Genomic DNA, 18,594 nt, shown 5'->3' on the forward strand with positions numbered 1-18,594 from the left:
GCAGCTCGGCCTCACTCCCCAGCCGCGACTGGAGGGCTGACGGTGGGTGGCCGTGGGCTGCGCTGAGCTGGAAGCCGCGCCGGTGCCCAGGTCTCCCCCGCCAGACCTCCACTCCGGCCAAGGCCGAGCAGTGGCGAGAAAGACGGGCCCCAGGGTGGGGGCAGGCGCAAGTCCGGGGGAAGAACTGGGAGCACTGCCTCCGGCTCCCACCCGCCTCGATCTGGGCGGGCGCTGCCAGGGGCCCAGGGCTGGGGCGCCTCCTCCCGCGGGTTAGAGATCCCCGCGGTTTCTCCAGCCCCCGGCGCAGCTTGGCGGCCCTGGGTCGCCACTCACCACTGCTTTGCAGCGGTGCTCCCACAGCCCAGGCTGGGCGACCGTCTCTGCTCGCAGAGGGGCCCAGCAGAGGGTCAGGGGGTGTAAGGTCAGCACACCGAGCAAGCGTGTTTTGGTCATTTCGGGCTGGGCGGCGGGGACACCAACTCCACTCCTTTAGTAGCGGGAAGCGAGCTGCGCCAGTTGCGCGACGGTCGCCGCCGCCGCTGTCTCTCCTCGGCCGCCGGTGACATTGGGAGGAGACCACTTGGCACGAGTAGAGGAGGAGGAAGAGGAGCGGAGAGGGTGGGGGAGGGGTGGGGAGAAAGTAGCAATTGTGCCAGGGGGCGTGTGAGCAGCCGGAGAGGCAGCCGCGCTGGTGACAACTTCTCCCGGGCGCGTGCGGCGGGCGGGGAGCCGGGAGTCGGGAGCCGCGGGAGCCTCGGGAGCGGCCCGCGCCCTGCGCCGCCGCCGCCGCCTGCTCGCGTCCTCCGGGTGCCCAGCCCCGCGCGCTGAGGCTCCGGTCTATAAATAGCAGGTTACAGCTCCTGCTCGGCGCGCACACGCTCACACGCGAACGCAGGAAAGTCAGGCTAAAAGTGTCTGCTGCTGCCGCTGCCGCCCCCAACTCCGCCTCCGGGAGAGGTAATGACCCGCCTCGGATCCAAGGGCTTGGGGCGGGGGGCATTTTTGCAGGATGGGGTGCGTGACGGTGGGTGATTCGGGAGGCATTGGAGCGGGTCTGAGAGCGCGGGGGCACGTCCTGGCGGGGGAAGCCTGGGTGTTTTGCATCAAGTTTCCCAGTCTTGCAGCCTCAATGGCCCCTCCAGCCCTGTCGCCTAAGGAGTGCTGTCGTTCCTTGGTTGCTGGGGACCCCTGTCACCTCGCTGACCCTCTTGCCGAGCTCCCCTTGCCCCGGCAAACGCGCGTGCTCACCCTCACCCCCTCACACTCTCCGGGCCCCGGGTAACTCTGACCTTCTGAGGCTGCGCCCACCTGCGCGGTTCCTTTGGCGAGGCTGCGGTGGCCTGGGGGCTCGCTCTCACCCCCATCCCGGCCGCCGAGTTGCCGCCGCCGCCAGCCTCAGGAGAAGTCATCTCCAAGGCGAGAGGTAGGGGTGGAGGGTGGGAGTGAGGGCGACAGATAACTGAGGTCTGAGTTGCCCCATGTCCTGGTTTTTCCAAAAGGGCCCCTCTCCGTGACCACCCGCAGCAACTCATTCCGGCAAAGAAGCCCATACTTCTCCTCTTGGCCACCAAGCATGTCTTGTCCTACCCCAAAGAGGTCTCGCTAAAGGTTAGAAAGCCACGGTCTTGGAGTGAGAGCACGGGGAAGTGGGGGTGCTGAGGGGGCGAGGAGATCATTGTTTGGAGTCTGACGCCTCTGGCACCTCTAGGGGAGGGCCCAGGCCAGGGGATGTCTGGGAGCCAGGGGCTGGTTCCTGAACGGACTTTCAGGCTTGCAGCTGGGACTAAGATGAGGATGCTGGAGCTACACATAACCTGCTTTTGCCCTTTCCTACGCCTCTGAAATCGCTTCCCTTTTGGGTGGTGGTTTCTGCCCCTGAGGACACGGTGGAGAAGGACCAGCAGTTTCTGTTTGGGGCCAAGAGGTTTTATGAGGGTGAGGATGTGCATATTGATGAGATTGTTGCTGCTGCTACTGCTGCACAAAACTTACTGGAAAAACCTGGGAGGGTTTTCTGTTACTTGTGTTTTAATGATGTAGATTCACTCGCTTTGCTTCTGTTTTTTCTTCTCCGGAACCAGGTTTCCTCCCTCTTTCTGAGATGTGTTATTTGAGGTCATTACATTTTATGACTCCAGGTGTTACCTTTTGTATATCTCCTTCCTCTCAGTGTGACAGAACTTGTTTATAAAGGTGTGGCTCTATAAAATAAGTAAAACCCCAGAAGACAGGGAGTAAATTCATCTTCTTTCCCTCAAGATGGGCACTAGATAGCTCTTTTATAGGTGTACAACTACATATCTTGCTTGTAACGGGAATTTTCTTAATGGATTCTGGACCAAAAATGGTAAATGATTTAGTGCTAAAGCAGCATATAAGGTGCAAGGAGTCACCAACAGGGTAGCTGGCTGATGGTGTGCAAGTTGAGTAAAAAGAGGACTGGGCAAGTGGGCATTGTCTCACTTAGTAGACAAATGCATTATCTTGTGTTCCTTTGAGATATACTCCAGTAAAGCATTGATATGAAATCAGAGTAAATGATCAATGGCTTTCTCATAAGTACATGGCGTTAAACATTGAACCTCTTGGATTCGTAGCAATGTAAAATGCTACTGCAGTGGAATGCTTTTTCAGCGTATTTCTTTAAAATGTAATTTAGAAGATTGTCCTTGAAAGGTTATGAAATGTGCATATGAAGAGAGTCTACTTGCTCAGTGTCATTAGGAAATATATGTGCTCATTGAAATACCACTCTTACTTTAGGACTAATCTCTTTGATTAGACAAATCAGTATTTATTGGTGATAAACTAATGACCAGTTAGGATGTACATATTTATAATTGTGTTTTGCTTTTGATCCTTTGAAAAAGTATAAGAAAAATCTGATAGACCAAGTTTAGTCTTGTTCCTCCAGCTGTTTAAAAAAGTACATGGTCAAAGTTACAGGCAGGAAATCCTTTTAAAATGCTGCGTTTGAGCTTCACTTTGGGGATGCAAATTGACTGAATGACTTCATTTTTTCATAAGACTTTGGTCAAAATACTCATAGACTCATCAGTTAAATTTGGTTTTAAAATAATGCTATTATATTTTAGTTGTGTGAAGTGGAAAATCATTAAGCTTAGGGAAAAGCTGTATATTTGTTCTAAATTGTGCAAATTGAAAGTAATTCATTTCTTTTCTGAGACCTGGGAGTATCTTCTAGTACAGGTAATATAAATCCCCACATGGGTAAGAGAGTTCACTTTCAGTACTTTGAGGCAGAACCCAACAGGGCAGTTCTCTTAAAGACAGAGAAAAAACTGCAAACTGATCTCATGTCTCTTAGCAACCAAATGGATGTCAGTTTCCAAGTAAGTACCTGACATCTGAGAATACAAAGTTAAAGAAATTGTGGAATCATAATTAGCGAGTAAAATGCTTCCTGAATATTTATTACATTTTCTTATTTCACAGTGAGCAATCCCCAGCAAGTACTAATGTTACATACCCAAATAGCGTAGTTTTTGTAATCTATATGGAATAAATTCTTGTCTTTCACAACCATGAGGATTTTAATAGCTAGGAAGGTGCTGTTTTAAATAATCTCAAGTTAGGTGTTTATGTTCAGTTGAAAGCTCTTCTGTGTTCAGTACCTTAGTGTTTCAACATGTCCTCTCTATCTTTCTAAGCCCTAGGAAATCTACTTCATAGGCCATATTGTTACTATTTTTTTTTATGTTGAGTTAGACATTCTTGATTATAGAGCTCCATAGGACACGCTCATCAATACGTACATACTTTCATATTCAGGCTTAAGAAATGAGATTATTAATGAAATAATTTCAGTTTAAACATTTATTTTTAGATAAATCCAAATGATGTTGCCCTGATTGCATTTTTGTGTGCAAGATGCACATAGCCTTTATTTTCCAAAACTGTCAATGCAGTATGTACCTAGAAAACACATTAAGATATGTGAGAAAATTCTAAGAAATCTTCAGTCTCAGGCACAATTGTCATTTGAATCAAGACTTGTTAGTTCATTCACTTTATATATTTTCACTACTTTGTAGATTAATAGGAGCATTTTAAAAATGCTTATGAAGTTTTATTATTATAACTGTATTGCATGTATATTTGTAACTGCAGCGGGATTTTTCTCATATACAACTCAGCCATATCTACTGTCTCATTTCCTAGAAGTATCTTGTTATAGGTGGTGTTCCATAAGGCCAATGGAATATCTAGGAGTTGGAACTTTAGACTTTTTTTTCAATTGACTTTGTAATTTTACTGAATATTGAACTATCATGATAGATGTAATCCTAACGTAGTGTAAAGAGTTGGATTTTAATATGATATGTGTTCTTCAATCATGTTTTCCAAGCTGAGTTTCTTAAATTGCAATATTTTGAGTAAGTTCTGTCTTCTACATTGGGCAGCCATTCCAAGTAGGTGTCCTAATTGTGTGGTGGAGCCCTGTACAGAACCAAGTGAAATAGGCTTGGCAGAAGTCGTTTGGTTAAGCTGATTAAAGGAAATCTTGAGTTTTCTAGATCATGTGGCTTTGATGAGAGATTCCTTTGGGAATTATCTAACTTAATGATTTCAAAGAGATGGAGGTAACACTGCTGTTAAAGGAGACATTCTTCCTCCTTCCGTCCCTTTAAAAAAAAATCATGTCTTTATTAACAAAACCTGTAACTTTTTACATTTACTAATCTAATCAGATCTTTCCTACTTGAATTTATGAGACAGGGCTGATTTTAAGGTATATGTAATTTCATTTATTCCTAGTAGCCTTTTTATCTTGAAGCAATTGTAAATAACTGTTTCAGATCTGTCTTTCTGGATAAATTTGCTTTAAAATAGAGCATTTCCACTTTCCTGAAGATGTCCATTGTGCATTTGGAGTTAAAGAGACATTTAGCACTAGGTGGCAGTATGCAATGCCTAGTAGCCTTGGGTCATTTTAATTGCAATATATTCATTATTAAAGCTTTTCTTTTAAACAGAATTTATTTGTATCATGAGTGAGTTAATGAAATTAAAATCGACAGGCAGCTACATCCTTAGTAGTGTATTTAGAAGATCTATTGTTTGTAATTCTTTCAAGATTTGACTGTAATATTTAACACACTCTGCTTTTATGTGAGGTCTGCTTATGAGGAATTGTTAGGAATTAATTTAATTAAATGTGCCAAAATTCTGCTTATGGCTGGGTAAGAGAAAGGGAAAGGGGAAATTAAATGAAGATGATAGAAAAAAACCCCATGTGGCCATTCTAAAATAGACATTGTGTTAACCATTTGTATTTTAATCCTAATCTTCTCACTATGCAGGCTGAGCAAATTCTCTTTTCTAGGAGTCGAAGGCTATAATTGTTAAATTTTTCTCTATCTCATTGCCCTTGGGACAAATTAAAAAAAAAAGTGCAGACTGTCTCACTGACACTTCAGTAGATCCTCTAATGTAATAGTGATGGCCTGGCCACCACAATGACCGAATTGGATTGGCCATGTAGCACTGTCTTTATTGGTTATTATGACAGCTGAAATTTATCTAAACCATTTCTGTTTGGTTAATCTGGATGTAGGCATCCCTGTCTTTGGCTGAGTGATCAAATTATGGGTCGTGGCAAAGTTAATCAATTTATTTTGTCATAAATCATGGGACCAGAATGGGACCTCTGCGTTGTTCAGCCACTTTATCAGACCCTCCTCAAGATCAATATGGAAGACATTTCAGCCATGCTCATTGGATGTGGCTGTTGCGGGAATGGAGACCAAGGGAAAAGTTAATCAATATAAATTGGCATAATTAAGAAATACACTTCCTTTAAAAATTTTTTTTACTGTGTAAAATTTCAAACATAATAAAAAATAGAATATTACAATGAACTCCCATGTAGCCGTCAACTGGCTTCAATAATTGTCAAATGATGGCCGTTCTTGTTTCATCCACAATCCCACTTATTATTTCCCTCCCTGGAGATTTTGGAAGCAAATCCTAGAAATTATATCAAATGAAATATTCTCGTGAAGCAGCTATTCGTAAAAATAGGTATCATATGAAGGGCAATTTTTAAAAGAATTGGTGTTGTAATAACACTACATATTTTACTTAAAAAGTCAGAAATCTTGGCATTAGGTAAATTAAGCACTTGAATTAGTTTTTCTAAAACATGGCAGACTTTATATAATTTAGGAATGAATTCCAGTTTAAGTTCTATGTCATATTTTTGAATCACCAGAAGCATGCAGCAATATTCCTTGAACATGTTAGGTCGTTAGTACATACTTGATAAACCAATGACTTCATGAGGCTTCTTAGAGGAAAACATACTGACTGTCTGCATACCTCTCACCACAGTTCTCTGGTGTAACATTTTACTTCTAAAAAGGTAGCTATTGTAGATACAGGAGACCCTTGGCATGCAAGAATTTAGTTTGCATGAGTCAAGATTTTACCATCCATCATAAAGGTACTTGATGTGTAGTAATCTGTAATTTTGCTGAGGTGTGAATTTAGATTATACAGTCCTGGAAACTGACCTTTCAGTGAGTGAGTCCAGCCACTGGCCCAGTGGTCACACCTCCAGGTGACTTTATGCTCTAGGTGACATAGCACTTCACTTTCTAGGGCTAATTATCCCTTCTGAGTGTGTTTGAGAATTGGGAATCTGAGAAATTGTTTGACCCTCCCCTTTGAGAATGTCATGGATCTCCTAAAACATACCTTTTAGATTTTGTGTTGAGTTGAAATTTTTAATGAATAGAATGTTTTTAGATTTCAAAAAATTGACAGTAACTACCATGTATAAATCTTTAACATTATGTGTCTAAGAGCAAATATAATTCTACTGTAGAGAAAACAAGTAGTTTGTATCTAAAGAGTTTGTCATACCATATTTTTCGTATGTATAGATTATATAGGGAGCAAAGCCTCTGTATAATTTTCTTAATATTAGACACATGATTTTTTTACATTTTTAAAATTTACTATAATGTTTCCTTTCCCGGGCTGTGTTTTACAGGCTGCTTCCCAATTTATTCATGCTATTCATATTCCCATTTCTCATTTTATATTTTGGGTGGGAGTGAAGAATGGTACATACACAGAATAGTGTGATGAGAAATAATTGAGCCTGTTGGCTTCTAGTTGATTTCTTTTTTCTACTCATTTTTTCCCCTGATTATAAATGTAATAAATCTCCACTGGCAAAAACTTGTCAAGTAGAGATTAGTCCAAAGAGGCAGAAAAAAATCACCCAAAGACAGTATTGTTAGCGTTTTATCATCTTTCTTTCTAGGATTTCCTGTAATTCTTTTATAAAAGTTGAGATGATAGTATCTGCAAGTGTGTGTGTGAAAATGAGTGTTTTGATTTTTTTTACTTAGAATTCTGCTATTCAATTCAGTTTAGATGTTAATTGAGCACCTACTATCTGCCAGTACTGTGCTAAGCTTTGTCCTGCTATACAGCAATGAATACAAAAGAAAATCACGTTTCCCATGACTGTAAACTCTTCTCTAACTTTTTTTCTTTTGCTATCTGGGAGTTAGGCATACGAATCATTATTATTTGTTTAGCCATACTCTCAACCTAGACTTTTACATTATTGGCTTTTTTTTTTTCTATTATCATACTGTGATGAATGTTTTCTGTCTGACCTCTTTTTCTGATATTCCTTGTCTATATTTTTCACTGTTTTATTAGGAATGATTCTTAGAAGTAGTATACTGGATAAAGAGGATGAACCTTTTAAAAACTCCTTCTACATCTCGCCAAATTACTTTCCAGAGAGATTGCACCCATTTTCATTCTTCCTAGAAGTACGTAAGTCATATCTCCATCCTCACAAGCATTGAGGGATATTATGTCTTACAAAAGTTTTTAATTGGAAAGATGAAGATGAGTATCAGTATCAACAACAACATTAACATCATCATCATCAACAACAACAACAACATCATCAGCAGCACTTATTGAGCATCTCCTATGGGCCATTCATCACGCAAGATCTTTTTTTTATGGGTTTTAATTTTACTATTTATTTAAAATTTTTCAAGTATTTCATTAATTTTTTTATTGCATTAACGTTGTTTTATAACATTATATAAATTTCAGGTGTACATCATTATATTTCGATTTCTGTGTAGAGTACATGTTCACCACCCAAAGGTTAATTACAATCCATCACCATACACATGTGCCTAATCGCCTCTTTCACCCTCCTCCCTCCTTGGCAACCACCAATCCAGTCGCTGTCTCTATGTGTTTGTTGTTTTTATCTTCTACTTATGAGTGAAATTGTACAGTATTTGACTTTCTCCCTCTGACTGATTTCACTTAGCATAATACCCTCAAGGTCCATCCATGTTGTCACAAATAGACAGATTTCATCATTTCTTATGGCTGGGTAGTATTCCATTGTGTATATATACTACATCTTCTTTATCCATTTGTCACTTGATGGGCACCTAGGTTGCTTCCAAGTCTTGGCTATTGTGAATAAGGCTGTGATGAACATAGGGATGCACGTTTCTTTACGGATTCCTGTGTTCATGTTCTTTGGATAAATACCCGGCACTGGAATATCTGGATTGTATGGTAGTTCTCTTCTTAATTTTTTGAGGAATCTACGTACTGTTTTTCACAGTGGCTGCGCCAGTTTGTACTCCCACCAGCAGTGTATGAGAGGTCCCTTTTCTCCACATCGTCTCTAACACTTGTTATTTCCTGTCTTGTTAATTATAGCCATTCTCACAGGAGTGAGGTGATATCTCATTGTAATTTTGATTTGCATTTCCCTGATAATTAGTGATGTTGAATATCTTTTCATGTGCCTGTTGGCCGTCTGTATATCTTCTTTGGAGAAATGTCTGTTCAGATATTTTGCCCATTTTTAATTGGGTTGTTAGTTTTTTTGTTGTAGAGATGTATGAGTTCTTTCTATATTTTGTATATTAACCCCTTATCAGATATATGGTTTGCAAATATCTTCTCCCAATTGTTAGGTTGTCTTTTCGTTTTGTTGATTGTTTCCTTTGCAGTGCAGAAGATTTTTACTTTGATGTAGTCCCATTCATTTATTTTTCCTATTGTTTCCCTTGCCGAGTCAGACATGGTACTTGAAAATATGCTAAGACTGATGTGCAAGAGCATACTGCCTATGTTTTCTTCTAGAAGTTTCATGGTTTCAGGTCTTATATTCAAGTCTTTAATCCATTTTGAGTTATTTTTTGTGTATGCTGTAAGATAATGGTCTACGTTCATTGTTTTGCATGTGGCTGTCCAGTTTTCCCAACACTATTTATTGAAGAGACTCTCCTTTCTCCATTGTATGTTTTTGTCTCCCCTGTTCAAAATTAGTTGTCCATAGATGTGTGGTTTTATTTCTGGGCTCTCCATTCTGTTCCACGGATCTGTGTGTCTGTTTTTGTGCTGTTTTGATTACTATAGCTTTGTAGTATATTTTGAAATCAGGGAGTATGATACCTCCAGCTTTGTTCCTTTTTTCTCAGGATTCCTTTAGCTATTTGGGGTCTTTCGTTGCTCTCCATGAATTTTAGGATTCTTTCTTCTGTTTCTGTGAAAAATGCCATTGGAACTTTTCTAGGGATTGCACTGAATCTGTAGAATGCTTTAGGAAGTATGGACATTTTAACTATGTTAATTCTTCCAATCCAAGAGCAGGGTGTATCTTTCCATTTCTTTGTTTCTTCTATTTCTTTCAACAGTGTTTTATAGTTTTCAGTGTATGTCTTTCACCTCCTTCTTTAAGTTTATTCCTGGATATTTATTCTTTTTGTTGCAATTGTAAAATGGAATTGTATTCCTAATTTCTCTTTCTGCTGCTTCATTGTTAGTGTATAGAAATGCCACTGATTTTTGTATGTTGATTTTGTATCCTGCAACTTTACCATATTCATTTATTATTTCTAAAAGTTTTTTGGTGGATTCTTTAGGGTTTTCTATATATAAAATCATGTCATCTGCAAACAGTGATAGTTTCACTTCTTCTTTTCCAATTTGGATCCCTTTTATTTCTTTTTCTTGCCTGATTGCTCTGGCTAGGACTTCCAATACTATGTTAAATAAAAGTGGAGGAAGTGGGCATCCTTGCTGGTTCCTGTTCTTAGAGGGATAGCTTTAAGTTTTTCTCCATTGAGGAGGATATTAGCTGTGGGTTTGTCATATATGGGCTTTATTATGTTGAGGTGTTTTCCTTCTATACCCATTTTATTCAGTTTTTATCATAAATGAATGCTGTATCTTGGCAAATGCTTTCTCTGCATCTATTGGGATGATCATGTGATTTTTATTCTTCATTTTGTTAATGTGGTGTATCACATTGATTGATTTGTGGGTGTTGAACCATCCCTGCATCCCTAGAATAAATTCCACTGGATCAGGGTCTATGATCTTTTTAATGTATTGTTGTATTTGATTTGCTAGTATTTTGTTGAGGATTTTTGCATCAATGTTCAGCAGTGATATTGGCTTGTACTTTTCTTTTTTTGTGTTGTCCTTGTCTGGTTTTGGTATCAGGGTGATGTTGGCTTTATAGAATGAGTTAGGAAGCTTCCCCTCCTCTTCAATTTTTTGGTAAGAGTTTGAGAAGGATAGATATACAGTCTTCTTTGATGGTTTGGTAGAATTCACCAGGGAAGCCATCTTGTCCTGGACTTCTATTTTTGGGGAGGTTTTTGATTACTGTTTTGATCTTCTTACTGATGATTGGTCTATTCAAATTCTTTATTCCTTCTTGATTCAGTTTTGGAAGGTTGTATTATTCTATTTCTCCTAGGTTATCCCATTTATTAACTTATACATTTTCATGGTATTCTCTTATAATCTTTTGTATTGCTGAGGTGTCTGCTGTAATTTCTCCTCTTTCATTTCTGGTTTTATTTATTTGAGCCTTCTTTCTTTTTTTCTCGGTGAGTCTAGCTAAAGGTTTGTCAATTTTGTTTATCCTTTCAAAGAATAAGTTCTTAGTTTCATTGATTTTTTCTACTGTTTTTCTTAGTCTCTATTTCATTTATTTCTGCTCTGATTATTATTAGTTTTTTCCTTCTACTGATTTTGGGCTTTGTTCTTCTTTTTCGGCTTCCTTTAGGTGCACTGTTAGATTGTTTATTTGAGCTTTTTCTTCTTTGTTGAGGAAGGCCTATATTGCTATAAACTTTCCTCTTAGAACTGCTTTTGCTGTCTGTCATAAATTTTGGCATGTGATATTTTCATTTTCATTTGTCTCCAGGTACTTTTTGATTTCTCCTTTCATTTCTTCATTGACCACATCATAGTTTAGATGCATTTTGTTTAATCTCTACTTATTTGTGGCTTTTCCAATTTTATTCCTGTAGTTGATTTCCAGTTTCATACCGTTGTGGACTGAAAAGATGCTTGGAATTATTTCAATCTTTTAAAATTTATTGAGACTTGTTTTGTGGCCTAGTATGTTATCTATCCTTGAGACTGTTCCATGTGTGTTCTAAAAGAATATGTATTCTGTGGTTTTTGCATGGAATGTTCTGTATATATCTACTAAGTCCATCTAGTCTAATGTGTCATTTGAGGGCAATGTTTCCTTCTTGATCTTCTGTATGGATGATCTGTCCATTGGTGTAGGTGGAGTGGTAAAGTCTCCTACCAAATAATGGTTGTGTTACTGTCTATCTCTCCTTTTATGTCTGTTAATAACTGCTTTATATATTTAAGTGCTCCTATGTTGTGTGCATAGATATTTGCAAGTTTTATAACCTCTTATTGGATTGTTCTCTTTATCATTATGTACTGCCCTTCTTTGTCTTTTGTTACAGTTTTTGTTTGACAGTCTACTTTGTCTGTTATAAGTATTCCTACTCCAGCTTTCTTTGCATTTCCATTTGCATGGAGTATCTTGTTCTATCTCTTCACTTTAAGTTTGTCAGTGTCTTTAGGTCTGAAGTATGTCTCTTGTATGCAGCATATATATGAGTCTTATTTTTTATCTGGTTGGCCACCCTATGCCTTTTGATTGGAGCAGTCCACTGACATTTAATGCAGCTATTGATAAGAATTTACTTATTGCCATTTTGTTACTTTTCTTCCTGGTGTTTTAGTAGTTCTTTGTTCCTTTCTTCTTCTCTTGCTCTCTTCCCTTGTGGTTTGATGACTTTCTTTAGTGTTATGTTTGCGTTCCTTTCTCTTAATTCTTTGTGTATTCATTATAGGTTTCTGATTTGTGATTCCCATGAAGTTCATATATAATAACCTATGTAAATAGCAATCTGTATTAAGTTGATGGTTTCTTTAGTTTGACCTCTTTCTAAAAACTCTACTCTTTTACTCCCCTCTTCCCACATTTTATGTTTTTGATATCATATCTAAGCTCTTTGTTTGTGTGTGTATCCATTACTCTCTTATCATGGAAATAGATAATTTTAGTACTTTTGGACTTCATATTAGCTTCATAGGTGGTTGATCTGCTACCTTTACTGTATTTTTGCCTTCAACAATGGTTTTATTTATTTGTTTATTGGAGCATTTTCTTATTTTTGTTTGCGGTCTTCTTTTTTCCACCTAACAAGTGCCTTTAGCATTTCTTATAAAACTGGTTTCTTGGTGATAAAACTCCTTTACTTTTCCTTGCCTGGGAAACTCTTTATCTCTCCTTCCATTCTGAATGATTGCCTTTCTGGGTAAAGTATTCTTGGCTGTAGGTTTTTTCCTTTCAGCACTTTAAATATATTGTGCTGCTCCCTTGTAGCCTGTAAGATTTCAACTGAGAAGTCAGCTGATAGCCTTATGGTGTATCCTTTGCATGTCACTTGTTGCCTTTTTCTTGCAGCTTTTAGGATTCTCTCTTTATCTTTAATTCTTAACATTTTAATTATAATATGTCTTGGTGTGGACCTCTTTGGATTTACCTAGTTTGGTATTCTCTGTGCTTCCTGTACCTGGATGTCTGTTTCCTTCCTTAGGTTAGGAAAGTTTCCAGCTATTATTTCCTCAAATAGATTCTCTGCCCCTTTGTCTCTCTCTTCTCCTTCTTGGACACCTATAATATGGATGTTAGTGCGGTTGATGTCATCCCAGAGTTCCCTTAGACTGTGCTCATTCCTTTTAATTCTTTTTCTTTTTATCTGTTCAGCTTGGGTGATTTCCTCTAGTCTTTTGTCCAGCTTGTTGATCCATTCTTCCATATCATCTACTCTGCTGTTGAGTCCCTCTAGTGAATTTTTCATTTCCAGTATTGTATTCTTCATTTCTGATTGATTCTTTTTTATATTTTCCAATTCTTTGTTGAAGTTCTCACTGAGGTCATCCATTCTTCTCCCAAGATCAGTGAGTATCCTTTTAACTCTTAGTTTGTACTCTTTGTCAGATAGATTGTTTATCTGTTTCATTTAGTTCATTTTCTGAGGTTTTGTCCTATTCCCTTACTTGGAATGTATTCCTTTGCCTCCTCATTTTGCCTCTTTCTCTGTGTTTATATCTATGTATTAGGTAGGTCAGCTGTATCTCCCATACTTGGAGAGGTGGCCTTATGTAAGAGGTGCCTCATGAGGCCCAGCAGTATGCTTCCCACTTGTCACCAGTTCCAAATGTTCCAAGAGTGATCCCTGTGTGGGCTACTTGTATCCTTCTGTTGTGGCAGGGTTGCTCTTGCTGCAGGTGCCTGAGGTGGCTAGGCTATCTCCCTGGCTGACTGGTTGTAATGCTCAGCTGTGTGTGGCTGATATGGGCCCTTCAATCACTTTATTGGGTGTGGGGAGCCCCAGCACAGTTGGCTGCAAAGTCTAATAGTACATTCCTGTTGCACTTTTTCTGTTAAGTGACTAGGCCCCCAGTGTGGTTGGTTGCTGGGCTCAAGGGCTTACAATTTCTGTAGGACTCTGGCCTGCACAGCTGTTGTCAGCTCTCTCAGGATTGCAGCTGAGTGGGGCCAGCCCCAGGCATGGGAGCACACAATTGTTTCAGGCTTTGGAAGGGGGGGTCTGATCCCCTGTGTGGCTGTTTGAGAAGCACCAGTCTGTTGCAACTGAAAAGCCCTACTACCTACCGGGCCACACACCCTGTCAATACAGTCCTGCCCCATGTGCATGCCCTGACCCACTAAAGCAAACCCAGTTGCCCCACTGCGGAGAGCCTACACACTCCACCAATGCTGGCCTGCTCCTTGTGCATACCCTGCCATGCAGAGGTGGACCCATTCATCTGATTGCAGAGGTTCCAGACAGTCTGCTTATATGGGCCCACAAGTTACCTGAGGGCTTGCTATTGGTGGGGCCAGTCCCTAGGGCAGGCTTTCTGCCCTGGCTGAGCTGGATTAAATCAGTCCTTTAGTGGGCTGGCAGAACCCTGTGCTAACAGGCTAGGGGAAGTACTTTAATGGCATCTGCCAGCATCTGTGTCAGCACACCTGTACCAGTTGACAATAATGGCTGCCACCAAGGTCTTAGTCTTGGGGACATCTCACCTCTCACCAAGATGCACCCATAGCCTATTAGATGAATCTCTTTTCACCAAAGGACTGTGCACCTTTCTTTCTGGTGATTTTAGGTTGCTGTCCAATATGGGCAAATTTGTGCATGTACCCTTTAAGAGTAGGCTTTTCTTTCCTCTGTGTCTGTTGGCTTTTCTGTGGGTATTCTCCATTGCTGTTAATAACCAGCAAAACCAGATATTATGACACTTGTCTTAGTTGCGCTGAGTCTAAAAGCTGCTTATTGTGGTATTGCTCCCCTGCTCAGATCCCCCACTCATTCAGGGAAGGCTTCATACTTTAAGATTGCTCCAAGCTGGCTATGAAGCACCATGGCTAAAAGGTGGCTTTTTTCTTTCCAAAAAGGAATTTCTGCCTCTTCCACCTCAGTCAGCACTGTCCCTTTTTGTGGGGGTTCTTTTTATCCAGTTTTCAGTTCTTTCCCAGGGGCTGTTGTTCCAAGGGTAGTTGTAAATTTGTAGTGTCCATGGGAGGAGGTGAGTTCCGAGTCTGGCTATGCCACCATTTTGATACTGTCCCACACAAGATCTTTGTATTATCTCATTTAATCTTTGTAAGAGGAGGAAAATGCAGTAGTCCCCACTTATCCACAGGGGATGTGTTCCATGACCCCCAGGGAATGCCTGAAATCATGGATACTATTGAACCCTATAAATACTATGTTTTTTTCTATTCATACATACCTATGATAAAGTTTAATTTATCAATTAGGCACAGTAAGAGATTAACAACAATAACTAACAATAAAATAGAACATTCATAACAAAATGCTACAATAAAAGTAGTTGTAGATCTTAGCAACCTCAGCATACGATTTTTTTCTTTCCTTATTAAGTTGAGAACTTTCACCTTTTCACTTAAAGGAAGCACTTTATGGCTTCTCTTTGGCATATAAGAATTGTCAGCATCACTCTTGCGCTTTGGGGTCATTATTAAGTAAAATAAGGGTTACTTGAACAAAAGCACTGTGAAACTATGACAGTCAATTTGATAACTGAAAGGGGCTACTAAGTGATTAATGGATGGGTGGCATATATACAGTGTGAATACGCTGGACAAGGGCATGATTCATGTCTAGGGGAGGACAGAGCAGGACAGCAAGAAGTTTCATCACATTACTCAGAATGGCGTGCAATTTAAAACTTATGAGTTGTTTATTTCTGGAATTTTCCATTTAATATTTTTGGACTGTGGTTAGCTGCAGGTAACTGAAACTACTGAAAGTGAAACAGTATTATCATTCTGTTTTAAAGGTTAGGAAACATTTTTTGAGTGGTTAAGTGATTTACCCAAGGTCACACAACTGATGAGTAATAGAATTGGGTTTTTGACCAAGATTGATTTTACTTTAAAGTCTAGGCTTTAAAGTACTACATTCTTGTTGTACTATTATTTGGTTAGGTGAGGCTGAACATTTTGAAATGCTTATTTCATTTGTACTTCATTTTTTAGTGTTAATTCATATCTTTAGCCTATTTGTGTATTGGGACCTTGGTTTTCTTTTCATCAATTTTAGTATCCTTTATGTATTAGGGATACTAGGATATTAGTCTCTTTGTCATTTATGTTATCTATATTGTTTTCTTTCTTATTTTTTTAACATATGATAGTTAAAATGTGTGTGTAGTTAAGTTGAATGCCATGTTTCTTCCATTGCTTTTTTTGCATAGACAATATTTTCATTCATAAAACAGATTAAAATTTACCTGAATTATTCTTCCCTGAAAACAATTTACGTCTAATTCTTTAATGATTTTTTTCCCTTCTAGTCCATCTGACATTGTTTTGGTGTGTGGTGTGAGATAAGAATTAAATTGATTTTCCTCCTAACAATAGTTTAGCATTTTCCAGCAGCAGTTTTTGAACAATCCATCCATTTCCCACTTATTTGTGATTCTGTCACATCATATATTATCTTATTCTAGAGGTAAATGCACATACAGTTGCATACTCCCAAATAGTGGGTTTCTGGTTCTGATATACTTATTCCATTCTAGTGTTGTGAAAGTTCTTTTGTTAATACAACACTTATTTAAATCTTGTTATTGTTTGCTTGGTATCAGATTGGATTAATACCCTCTTCTTGTTGATTTTCTCTGTGTTTGTATGTAGCTTTTAAGATATTGTCACTGATATTTCTTCCAGACTCATTTTAGAATAATTTGGTAAAGCTACCCCCCAATTTTTTTGGATTTTAATTGACATTTCATTGAGTGTATAAATGGAATTGAGGAGAATTTGCAACTTTACGAGATTTAGTCTTCTTATCCAGGAACCTGGTGTGTCTCTCTGTAAAGTTTTTTTTTTTTTTAGTGATTGGCCCTGAGCTAACATCTGTGCCAGTATTCTTCTATTTTTTGTATGTGGGATGCCACCACGGCATGGCTGGATGAGTGGTGTGTAGGTCTGTGCCTGGGATCTGAACATGTGAACCCCAGGCTACTGAAGCAGAGCATGCAAACTTAACCGCAATGCCACTGGGCTGGCCCCTTCAGTAAAGTTTTGATTTGGGGGATTTTTTCATGCTATTTGTAAGGCCTCTGTTAGACATCCATCATTTTGTCTAAATATTTTTCTTTTTCTTGATTCACTCTTCAAAGTGACCAAGGAATAATACAGCATGCCTTATGTACCACTGGCCCACATCACTTTTGCTCATTCATGTTTACATGTTTGGCCTAATGGCATCTCAATGCCCGTGAGAAAGAGGGAAACAGGAGGCCTGAAGGCTTCTCTTTCCTTTTACTGGGCTATAACTTTGCTGTCAACATCTATTCATTTTAAATTGTTTTACTTAAATTAGCCTAAGATGATACATTAAGTAAAAATATTTAAAATATCAATATGAATGATAGTTCAACTTCTTCAATAAATTACTAATGAGATGTCATAAAACTGCCCCAAAATATGTGTTATTAACAAAATATAAAGCAGCAGATATTGCTCAGTTTGATATTTGGTTTCCAGTTGTCAAATCTGGTGTAATTAACTCTAACATCATCAATTTTGGCCCATTATAATGGAGTGGCAGGATTGGGTAACTATCCTGAAGCTATAGTTTATTTATTTGGGTCTGTACTCCAATTATAGAGATTTTTTTTGCTGAGGAATATTAGCCTTGAGTTAACATCTGTTCCAATCTTCCTCTGCTGTATATGTGGGTTGCTGCCACAGCATGGCTGATGTGTGGTAAAGGTCCACACCCAGGATCTGAACCCATGAACCCAGGCCACTGAAGCTGACTGCACTGAACTTAACCACTAGACCATGGGGCCAGCCAATAGAAATTTTTTTAACAGATCTTTTTCTGTTTTTGTTTTTTTCTGGTGAGGAAGATTGGCCCTGAGCTAACATCTGTTGCCAATCTTCCTCTTTTTTTTTCTCTCCCCAAAGCTCAAGTACCTAGTTGTATATCCTAGTTGTAAGTCCTTCTAGTTCTTCTATGTAGAATGCCACCACAGCATTGCTTGATGAGCGGTGTGTAGGTCTGTACCTAGCATCCAAACTGGTGAACCCCAGGCTGCCAAAGTGGAGCATGTGAACTTAACCACTCGGCCATGAGGCCAGCCCCTACAGAGATTTTTAAAATGAAAATCCAGAAATATTTTCATATACACACTTTGTTTATATCTTTCTTAAATGCTACATAACTGTATACTCCAGATCTCTTTCATTGACTCTGGATATAAAACATTTTGCTTATTGGAATCGTGCAGAAGAGAAAGCCTTGCTTTTATTAAAGAGTCCTCCAGGTTGTTTTGAAGCTGAGACTTGTATATCATAGGCTAATGGACCCTACATCTGCTGCTGCCCTGTCTCAAGAGACTGCAGACAGACAGGTAGGAGAAGCATTGCATGTGGGGGTCTTCAGGCCTGCTCATGTATACCTCCAATTCCAGTTATATTATCTTCAAGGGCAATTCTTCTGCGAAGTGGAGTTGTACATGTAAGTTATATATGAGCTACAAACATCACAGTGTGGTAGGAACTATGTTCATCACCTTGCCTAAACCTGTAGGGGCTTCCCCATGGGTGGCTCACCATGTCAGATTCTACTAACATCCATTTCCCATTTCGCAGGCTAGATAATTGAGCTCAACAACAAGCAAAAATAA

The 18,594-nt window shown here is 39.4% G+C and overlaps 1 protein-coding gene across 18 annotated transcripts in view; it reads left to right on the forward strand.

The window, feature by feature from the left end:
- Positions 1-244: 244 nt before the first annotated feature.
- INPP4B (inositol polyphosphate-4-phosphatase type II B) overlaps positions 245-18,594 on the forward strand; it is a 747,875-nt gene continuing 729,525 nt past the window's right edge. For 6 of the 18 annotated variants that reach the window (XM_070608975.1, XM_070608998.1, XM_070608982.1 and 3 more), the window contains exon 1: positions 666-957. The gene's annotated coding sequence lies outside the window, so the exon portion shown is untranslated. Of the gene's footprint in view, positions 422-665; positions 958-1,499; positions 1,609-18,594 lie in introns of those variants that run through there. The other 12 variants (XM_070608976.1, XM_070608981.1, XM_070608965.1 and 9 more) reach the window with 9 other exon arrangements.

The sequence above is a fragment of the Equus przewalskii genome, chromosome 2 (assembly GCF_037783145.1).
Source record: "Equus przewalskii isolate Varuska chromosome 2, EquPr2, whole genome shotgun sequence".
In the NCBI taxonomy this organism is placed as follows: domain Eukaryota; kingdom Metazoa; phylum Chordata; class Mammalia; order Perissodactyla; family Equidae; genus Equus; species Equus przewalskii.